This window comes from Drosophila mojavensis, unplaced genomic scaffold (assembly GCF_018153725.1).
Source record: "Drosophila mojavensis isolate 15081-1352.22 unplaced genomic scaffold, ASM1815372v1 contig_136, whole genome shotgun sequence".
NCBI classification, from domain to species: Eukaryota; Metazoa; Arthropoda; class Insecta; order Diptera; family Drosophilidae; genus Drosophila; species Drosophila mojavensis.
Window position 1 is genome coordinate 228,769 of NW_025318667.1, and position 8,255 is coordinate 237,023.

The window sequence follows — 8,255 nt, forward strand, 5'->3', positions numbered from 1 at the left end:
TCCCCCTCTTCACTCACCCATACGCTCTGTCCAAAAGTGCCTGAGAAATGCTTCTTATACTAAATATTACACGTACACACACACACACACACACACACTGTTTAAATTCGCCAGCGAAGGGCAACGGTGACTCAAAAGTGCTAATGATCAAGCGCTGGAACTGCAACGGCGATGGCAGCGCCGAGTGCGACGGCGGCTGTTACTGTTACTGGGACTGTAACTGGCAACTGGCAACTGGAGTTGGAATTGGAATTGGAATTGGAACTGGAGCTGGAGCTGGGATGAAGAGCGCACAAAGAAGAAGGGGGAATGGATGCGCGTGCCCGCTCTCTCACACACATGCAAACACACACATACACACGCACTGTCTGCTAAGCTCAATGCAGAAAATTGGCACAAAACAAAAATGCAGAGAGCGAGAGCGGGCGATCGAGCGAGAGAGAGAGAGAGCGAGAGAGAGAGAGAGAGTTGCACGAAAATGAAGTTCAACTTGTGCTCGATTCAGTTGAACGCAGATGAGCTGATCAGATGCATTCCCCCACCCTCTGCGTCTGCCACTGCCTCTCGCGCTCTTCCTCTTTCCTGTGCTTTGCCCAAAACTTGCTCTCCCGGATTGCATGAGTCAAATGTCCTTCTTTTGCGAGGAAAGAGTACATGTGTGTGCGTGGGTCTCTCTGCCTCTGTGCTTGTGTGCGTATGTGTGTGTGTGTGTGTGAAGTGCAGCACTTCCTTGAATCAGTTAACGACTGCAACTGTAGCGTTCGCCCTTAGCTTTCGAGCACATTCTGGTCTGCTTCCAATTGGAATAGAATTGAGACGTACCTGGGTAGCTGGAAGCTGGAACTCCTGCAGTTGTTGTTGTTCTTGTTGTTGATGTTGTTTGTGTTGCAACTGCAGCTGTGCAGGCTGCGTCTTGACAAAAAAATGAATTTAATTTTTTCTCACATGGCGCGACATTTGCGAACTTGAAATAGCTGCAGCTACTGCTCCTCTCTCTCTCTCTCTTCTGCTACTCAAATAGCTTATTGCTGTCTCTTTCAGCAGTTCAAGTTGGAAAGTCCTTGAAATTGCAAATTGCAAATTGGATTTAGATTCAATTTTTTTTTAAAATTTGTTGGTATTTGTTTTAGGCCACAATGCGACGTGTGTGTTTTTTCACTTGTTTGCAAAATGCATAAAAATTGTTTTTTGTTATTGAACTTAATGAAGAACGTAAAAAAAAGAAAATAAACAAAAATAATTGTTGAGCTTTTCGATCCTTGCACTTGTTGTTGTTGTTGTTGTTGTTGCACTTGTGTAGGACACTTGAGGCACGTTCTCTAGCTGTGCTTTGTCTGTCTATGACTGATCCGCAGATTCGCATCCGCATCCGCACTGCACTGGCCCAAAATTGTTGTTGCTGGCACTGCTGCTGCTGCTCTGCTGCTGTCGCTGCTGCTGCGGCTGCTAACAGTGAAATTCGAATTTGAATTTGAAATTGTGCGTTTTGGCTGAACTAACTTTAGTAACTGAACCGATCGAATTAAAAAGCTCAACTGAGTTCCGAAAAAATGCAGTTAAATGTGTTGATATGTTGCCGCTGCCGCTGCTGCTGCCGCAGCCGTTGCCGTTGCTGCTGTTCGCTGCGCAAGTGTGTATGTGTGTGTGTGTGCGTGCTGCCCAATTGAATCAGAGAATTCCCTGACATTGTGTGTGTGTGTACCGCCTGTGTTTGCTCTTTTCTTCTTTTTTTTAATACAACTTTTTACACATTCACACACACACACACGCAAATAAACAGAGAGAGAGAGGGTCGCATACATACATACATACATTTCCTTCATTTTTTGGGCTTGCGATTTGCCATTGTGCAGTGCAGCGACGCCGACGTCAACGTCAACGTCAGCCGAAAAACCGAAGCACACACACACACCGACGAGCGATCAGAGACGCGTCGCGTCACTGCAGTCGCCGCTAAGCGCTGCCCGCGCACATTACAGCAGCGAGAGGGCAGCGCAGTCGCCCAAAAAAAGAGACGAAAAAACAACAACAGCAACAACAATATTTGTGGCTCATGCTCTTCTCGTTTTTCTTTTGACATAAGCAATATAATAGAATAAGCTTCGCTGTATGCAGGCATATGCGTGTGCATGTGTGTGTGTGTGTGTAAGTGTCTTTTTGTTCCTGTGCAGAGAAATCGGACAAGCGAAATTAGGGATCGCTGCAGTTACTACTATGTATGTATATATGTATGTGTGCGAGCAGGGCAGGCATAAATTTGTTGACAGTTATGCGCTGCCCTTGTTGTTGTAGACAACAGTTTCAGGGCAGCAGCGAAAACTGTTTGCATTTGCTCTGCTCTGGAATTGAGTTCATTGCAGATCCGATGCCAGCAGCGGCGCGCACTTGCAGCGCACTGACTTTCACTGTATTGGTGTATGTGTGTGTGCGTGTGTGTGTATGTTTATGTGCATATGGAATATGTATGGATGTCTGTGTGTATGCACATATGCATTATTTAATATGTGTATATATGTACATATGTATGTATGTGTGTGTGTAATATACGATCAACGGGCATATCAAAGCGTTTATCAGCTTCGTTTTCGATTTTCGTTTTCGTTTATCGCTCTTGTTGTTGTTGTTGTTGTTGTTGTTGTTGCTGTTGTCGGCTGTTGAAATCGTCGCCAATTGAAAGTTGTAGCCCACATTTTGTTCGCAATTTTACAAAAAGCCCACCAACAAAATTCTTTGGCCTGCTTTTCTCTCTCTTTCGCTGTGTGTGTGTGTGTGCATTTGCAATTTGCAGTTGATGAATTTTGTGCTGATGCCGATTGGTGATTGGCGATTGCCGATTGGTCAACGCATCGCACTTCACTCTACTCTCTGCCTCTGTGTGTGTGTGTGTGTGTGTGTGTGTGTGTGCGTGTTTAGACATGACTTGGGCCTAACCTAAATCCAGATCCATAAAACATATTGCATTGCACACCTATTGCACACCTACTCCCTTCTACATTCCCTCCCTCACTCGCACTCTCGCACTCTCCGCCCACTCTATCCCTCTCCCGCACTCTATCTCTTTCTCTGTGTGTGGCCCTGAGCTCGCTGCGCAGGAACTAGTTGGGAATTGCACGTCGAATTGCATCTTTTGGTGCATTGTTTTTGCTGCTTCTGTTTTGTGTGTTTCTTCTTCTTTGCTTGTTCCATTTTTGCTGATTTTTATATAATTTTTTTATTTTGCTGGGCCTTTTTTTTACTGTCTGTCGTCTGTCGTCCGTCGTCCGTCTTACGTCGTCCGTCGTCTGTTTGCTGAACTCAATTTTTTTTTGTCTTGTTGTGTTTTCATGCGTGGCGATTTAATTTTTTAATTGTGCTTGTCTCGCACTTGCGTCTTGCCCATTTTTTCAGAATACGCATTTTTTTTATTTGTTTTTGGTTTTGATACCTCGCTGTGTTTTTTTTTACACTGCTGTTTGCCATGGCTTTTTGGCACTTGTCTTGACCTTTCGAAGATGCGAGCAGCGCGCTGCTGGCTTGAATGAAAATCTGGCCAACATTTTGCGCTAAACTCGACATTTTTTTGGAAGCAAACACAGATGTACTTGGATCTTCAATTGCGTGTGAGTGTGTGTGTGTGTGTGTGTGTGTGTGTGGCTGATCATTGGGAGCGGCTGGAACGGCACGGAATGGGAATGAAACTGAAAGTGTCGCTGCCAACTGCAGTCAGCCTTTCATATAATTAGTTTTACTCTATATAAATTCGATGGAACGAAATGGTATTGAAACAGAAATTAAAGCTCCATTCTGCATTTGGTATGCAGCTCTCTTCGCATGATACGAAATGGTACGAAACCTTAGGCTGACTGGGAAGGGAATGCAGCTCCCTTTGCCCCTCAGCTGATTTGCCTTACCTATTCCACATAATACTCTAATGATTTGTGCAGAGCGATACGAAATCTGAAATTGAATCGGATAACCCTTTTCTATTTACATTATAGTCGAAGAACTGATATGGAACAGAACGGAAAAGTATGAAAACTGGAACTGAAACTGAATCGGAACTCCCTAGGCAGCTCTCTACTCGCGTTTTTGTTTCCCTTCTTTGATTTAGTATTGAAACGGAATTTTCCATTTGGCCTTTCATCTCTCTTGAATTGCCGCTCCTCCGCCCCATGCTCGCTCCTCCAATAGTTGCCAATTGCTCAGCTGCCGCTTAGTTGTTTGTGCGAGCTGCTGCTTTTGACATTAACCCTTCGTACGACCTCGTATTAACAACACACAAAACAACAGAAACAGCAGCAACAGCAGCAACAACAACTACAACAACAACTACAACAAACCGCAATAACAACGACTACAAAACGCAATGATCTGGCAATGCGATCGCAATGAACCCGCCGCTGTTTGTTCTAATTGTTGTAGATTGCATTGGGTTACCGACACCGACACACACATACACATACACACATGCACATATGCACACACATCGACACACACACACACAGGGGCATAGGCGCTGAAGGCCTAATAAACGCGGCGTCCATTGACCGCGCTCGCGCTACGAAAAGCACACAAAAAAGTAAAAAATAAAATAAAATAAAATAAAACAAAACAAAACAATGCAAAGGCATAAGGCAAACACAAATAAAAAATAAAAAGCGACGCTAAACGCGGCGTATACGTAATGTGAATTAGCGCGATCATTGCTCTAGCAAGCGCGCGCTCTCTCTTTCCCTCTTAGTCTCGCTGTTTCACTCTTCTGCTCAGCGCATGATATCAGCGTTAGATATGCTCACAGTGAAGACTCACACACACGAACACCCAAGCGTAATTATCTTGCAATGTTTTACAGTTCACAAAAAATAATAAAAACAAAAACAAAAACAGGAAAGAGACGAAGACTAACGCCACGTCACACCGAATCTGCAATGCCCTTGCGATCGACCAGGAGGAAATCAATGACTGAGGCATGAGACGCTGAGAATGCAGTAGAGGCCTTACAATGCATGTGGACTGTCCTGCCAGAGGCATCTGCCACGTTCGTCCGATAGACCTTAGCTATGAGCAGGGCCTTACGATCTCTCGTATCGTATATTTGCTTTCTCTTTGGTTCTTAGGCTTTGTAGCATCAGTGGTGTAGCAGAAGATCGAGCTCCCAAACTCAGATATCTCATCGAACGCTTCTCAAGTTATCAGAACTATTCCAAATTCTACCTAGAGTCTATTCCACATTTCAATAAGATATGTGGATTGAAATATAATAGTACTCTCTTCTATTAAGGCAGTCAGCAAATACATGTTTATTCAGTTATATACATCTGTGTCTCCATTTGAGACACATAGCTCTACCTGTCTCTATCGCTGGTGAAATTGTAATGCCCACATGAAGATAGGGCAATTCAAATCAGTCGAAAAAGCTCGCAAAGTTCAACGACTTGCCTTGTTTTATACATTTACGAGCGAGAGATATCGTATAAGACGAGCGAGAGATAGAGTGATATATAGAGAGAGAGGCAGATAGGGTGAGAGAGAGAGAGAGTTCGTATAGAGTGCAGTTCCATTCTCGTCTCGTGACTAAGAGACCCCAAAAATCTTGCAACACAGAAACAATTGCCGTCACTTCTGCCCCCGCGACGAATACGACTTACGCCCTATCTGCCGAGTTATTCGAGATTACCTATCAATGAAATTCGCCTACCTTTGGCAGGTAATCAGCAGGTGAGAAATGACGAAATTTCTGTTTTCCTAAATTGTGTATTTGATTCAGCAATGTGACGACTCCTCAGAGAGTTGCAGATTGCGAATTCTATTTCCTACCGAATTGGGAATTAGTCAGTTAAGCGCCCTTGACTGTTGGCAAAAGCATCGAGAGATTGATTAGAAAGATATTTTGGTCTTCCAAAAGGCAAACTCATATGGAAGGACACAGTTATTAACTTAACTTATTATAATTCAATTTGTGGCATTCATCTCTTAAGAACTTAGTCTATCTAACATAGTCTAAAGATAGGAATTTCCCTATACTCATAAGCTTTAATTCTTTCAAAACTGGTAGAAACTACTAAAGCCTAAGGCGGAAATATTTTAACCGCTTAACAGCTTAAAGAGAATTCATATAGATTTTCCAATTGTGAGTTGATTTATTCTCTCTGAAGAAAATAAAATAACTTCCTAATTTTCTTATCCTGATCTTTTGTTTTTCATTTTCCTTCCTTATGCATACGGAATAGATACAGAATATTATTTAAAGACGAGTACTTGAGTGGTGCCAAGAGGGCTTACATGTTTCATATATAAGATATTATTAGATATGCACTAATTTATCTAGACTTGATTCTTTTACTTATGATATTTTCAGCTTGTTTAGTAATTAAATTGATTCACAATTGGGTTCGACTTTTGACTGGTCTCTCCAAATGAACTAAGGGACTTGCTAATGGACGTGCCTTTCACTTTCTAATCATTCCATTTTGCATTGAGCTCAGATGGTTCAAATACATATATTTTACTACTATAGATCATATAACATTGGCAACAGTTAGATAATATAACATTGTTGTAATATTGTTATATATCTTTTCACCGATCTATTCTAATGGCCTTACCGACTTTACTTTCATGACTTGATTTCCTTGCTATCTATTCTATATCCTACGTAGTGGCTTGCATTAATTCTGTGCCTTTCTCTACTCTCTATCTCTCAAAGAAGCCCAGTTGGTTCAGATATTTGAAATGTATAATATAACCAGGAGTTCCCATAGAGTTTCAGACTATTATTTCGTGGCTGATCTCTACTCGCATGAGTTAATTTCAGTCCTAACTATGTTCGCAGACATTGTTCGTTCAGATGGGACTGAGATTGGTTCATATATGTAATATGTATTGTCATATATTGTTGAAATTGCCATTGTCACTTCTGATCGTAGATATATATTCACTATTAGGAAGTCTCTCTGGAGTTTCATAGATTGCTCTGAGAGATCTCTCACAACTAGATCTACTTGCATTGCTTGGTCAGCTTTACTTACATGATTTGATTTCCTTCAGTGTGTTGTTGTTGTTGTTGTCGATTGCACTTTGATATTGTTCTTTCTGCTGTTGCTGTTGCTGCTGCTGCAGCTGCTCCTCGTGGTCGTCTGCAGCAGGTCCTTCTGGCACTTTCGCTTTCGCTGTGCGATTTGTGGCTCGAATGTCGCGAGCTTCGCCTGCTTTGCTGTGTTTTGCTTTCTTTCTCTTGTTGTTTGTTTGTTTGTTGTTTGTTGTTTGGTGTTTGTTTATCTCGTCACACACTCGAATCACACTGGACCACAGGCGCTGCAATGGGCCACAACAGACGAAATTACTCGGTATTTGCTATAGATGTGTGTCTGTGTGTGTGTCAATTGGATTCTATTCGATTCGATTCGATTCGATTTGATTCGACTCGATTCACTAATTATTATTGCACGTTCGACTGCGTTGCATTCACAATAAAAAAAATGCTTTATTATTATTTTTGTTTTTCAAACTCCGATTTCGAAAAAAAATTAAATAAAATTAGTTCACAATAGTTGCTAAATATGAATTTTTGTTTTTTGCTTTAATAACTTTTAAAAATGTATTTTTGATATTCTGAATGAAATGTCCTTTAGCTGTGTTCTCTGTTCTCTGTACTGTTTGCTGTTTTCCTTCTTTCTATTTGTTTTTTTAATGTTTTCAGTTTTGCTTATATTTGTTTTTCTGTTGCGCGTCGCAACACGCGCACGTAACGAGCAACAAACAGCAACTAACGTTATTTTTAAAAACGGAACTCAATTGAAGTGAGCCAAGTAACGGGCAAGTCACAGCCACAGGACGAGCCGGCAGCAGCAGCAGCAGCAGCAGCAAAAGCAGCAGCCGCAGCAGCAGCCGTAGCAGTCGCAGCAGCAGCAATCGCAGTCGCAGTCGCAGCGTGGTGGCAGCGCAGCAACTGTGGCTAAAAAGAGTCGCGCTCGTCCTCGTCCACGTCGTCCACGTCGTCCTCGGCGTCCTCGTCGTCGTCGTCGCCACACGAAGCCGAGCCGAAGCAGCAGACATCGCGACACGAAGCCAAAAGACGACGCGCTGTTGATGCTGCGGCTGCGGTCGCTGCTGCGCAGTCAGCGCGACAATGAAATAGAAAATTTAGCACACAATTGAAGCCATTACATACGCAGAGCACCCCCACCCCACCCCCTTTCAATACACACACACAGACACATACACATAGGCAGAGTGCGCCAAATGTTGTGCTATGATTTGAAGGCGTCGTTGGCGTC

The 8,255-nt window shown here is 42.7% G+C and overlaps 1 protein-coding gene across 6 annotated transcripts in view; it reads right to left on the reverse strand.

Annotated features, from left to right (window-relative positions):
• The window catches only part of LOC6585742 (broad-complex core protein isoforms 1/2/3/4/5), a 58,549-nt gene extending 50,787 nt beyond the window's left edge, over positions 1 to 7,762 (reverse strand). For 2 of the 6 annotated variants that reach the window (XM_044011653.1, XM_044011651.1), the window contains exon 1: positions 7,008 to 7,756. The gene's annotated coding sequence lies outside the window, so the exon portion shown is untranslated. Of the gene's footprint in view, positions 1 to 7,007 lie in introns of all 6 variants that reach the window. The other 4 variants (XM_044011652.1, XM_044011650.1, XM_044011654.1 and 1 more) reach the window with 3 other exon arrangements.
• Between the last annotated feature and the right edge of the window lie 493 nt (positions 7,763 to 8,255).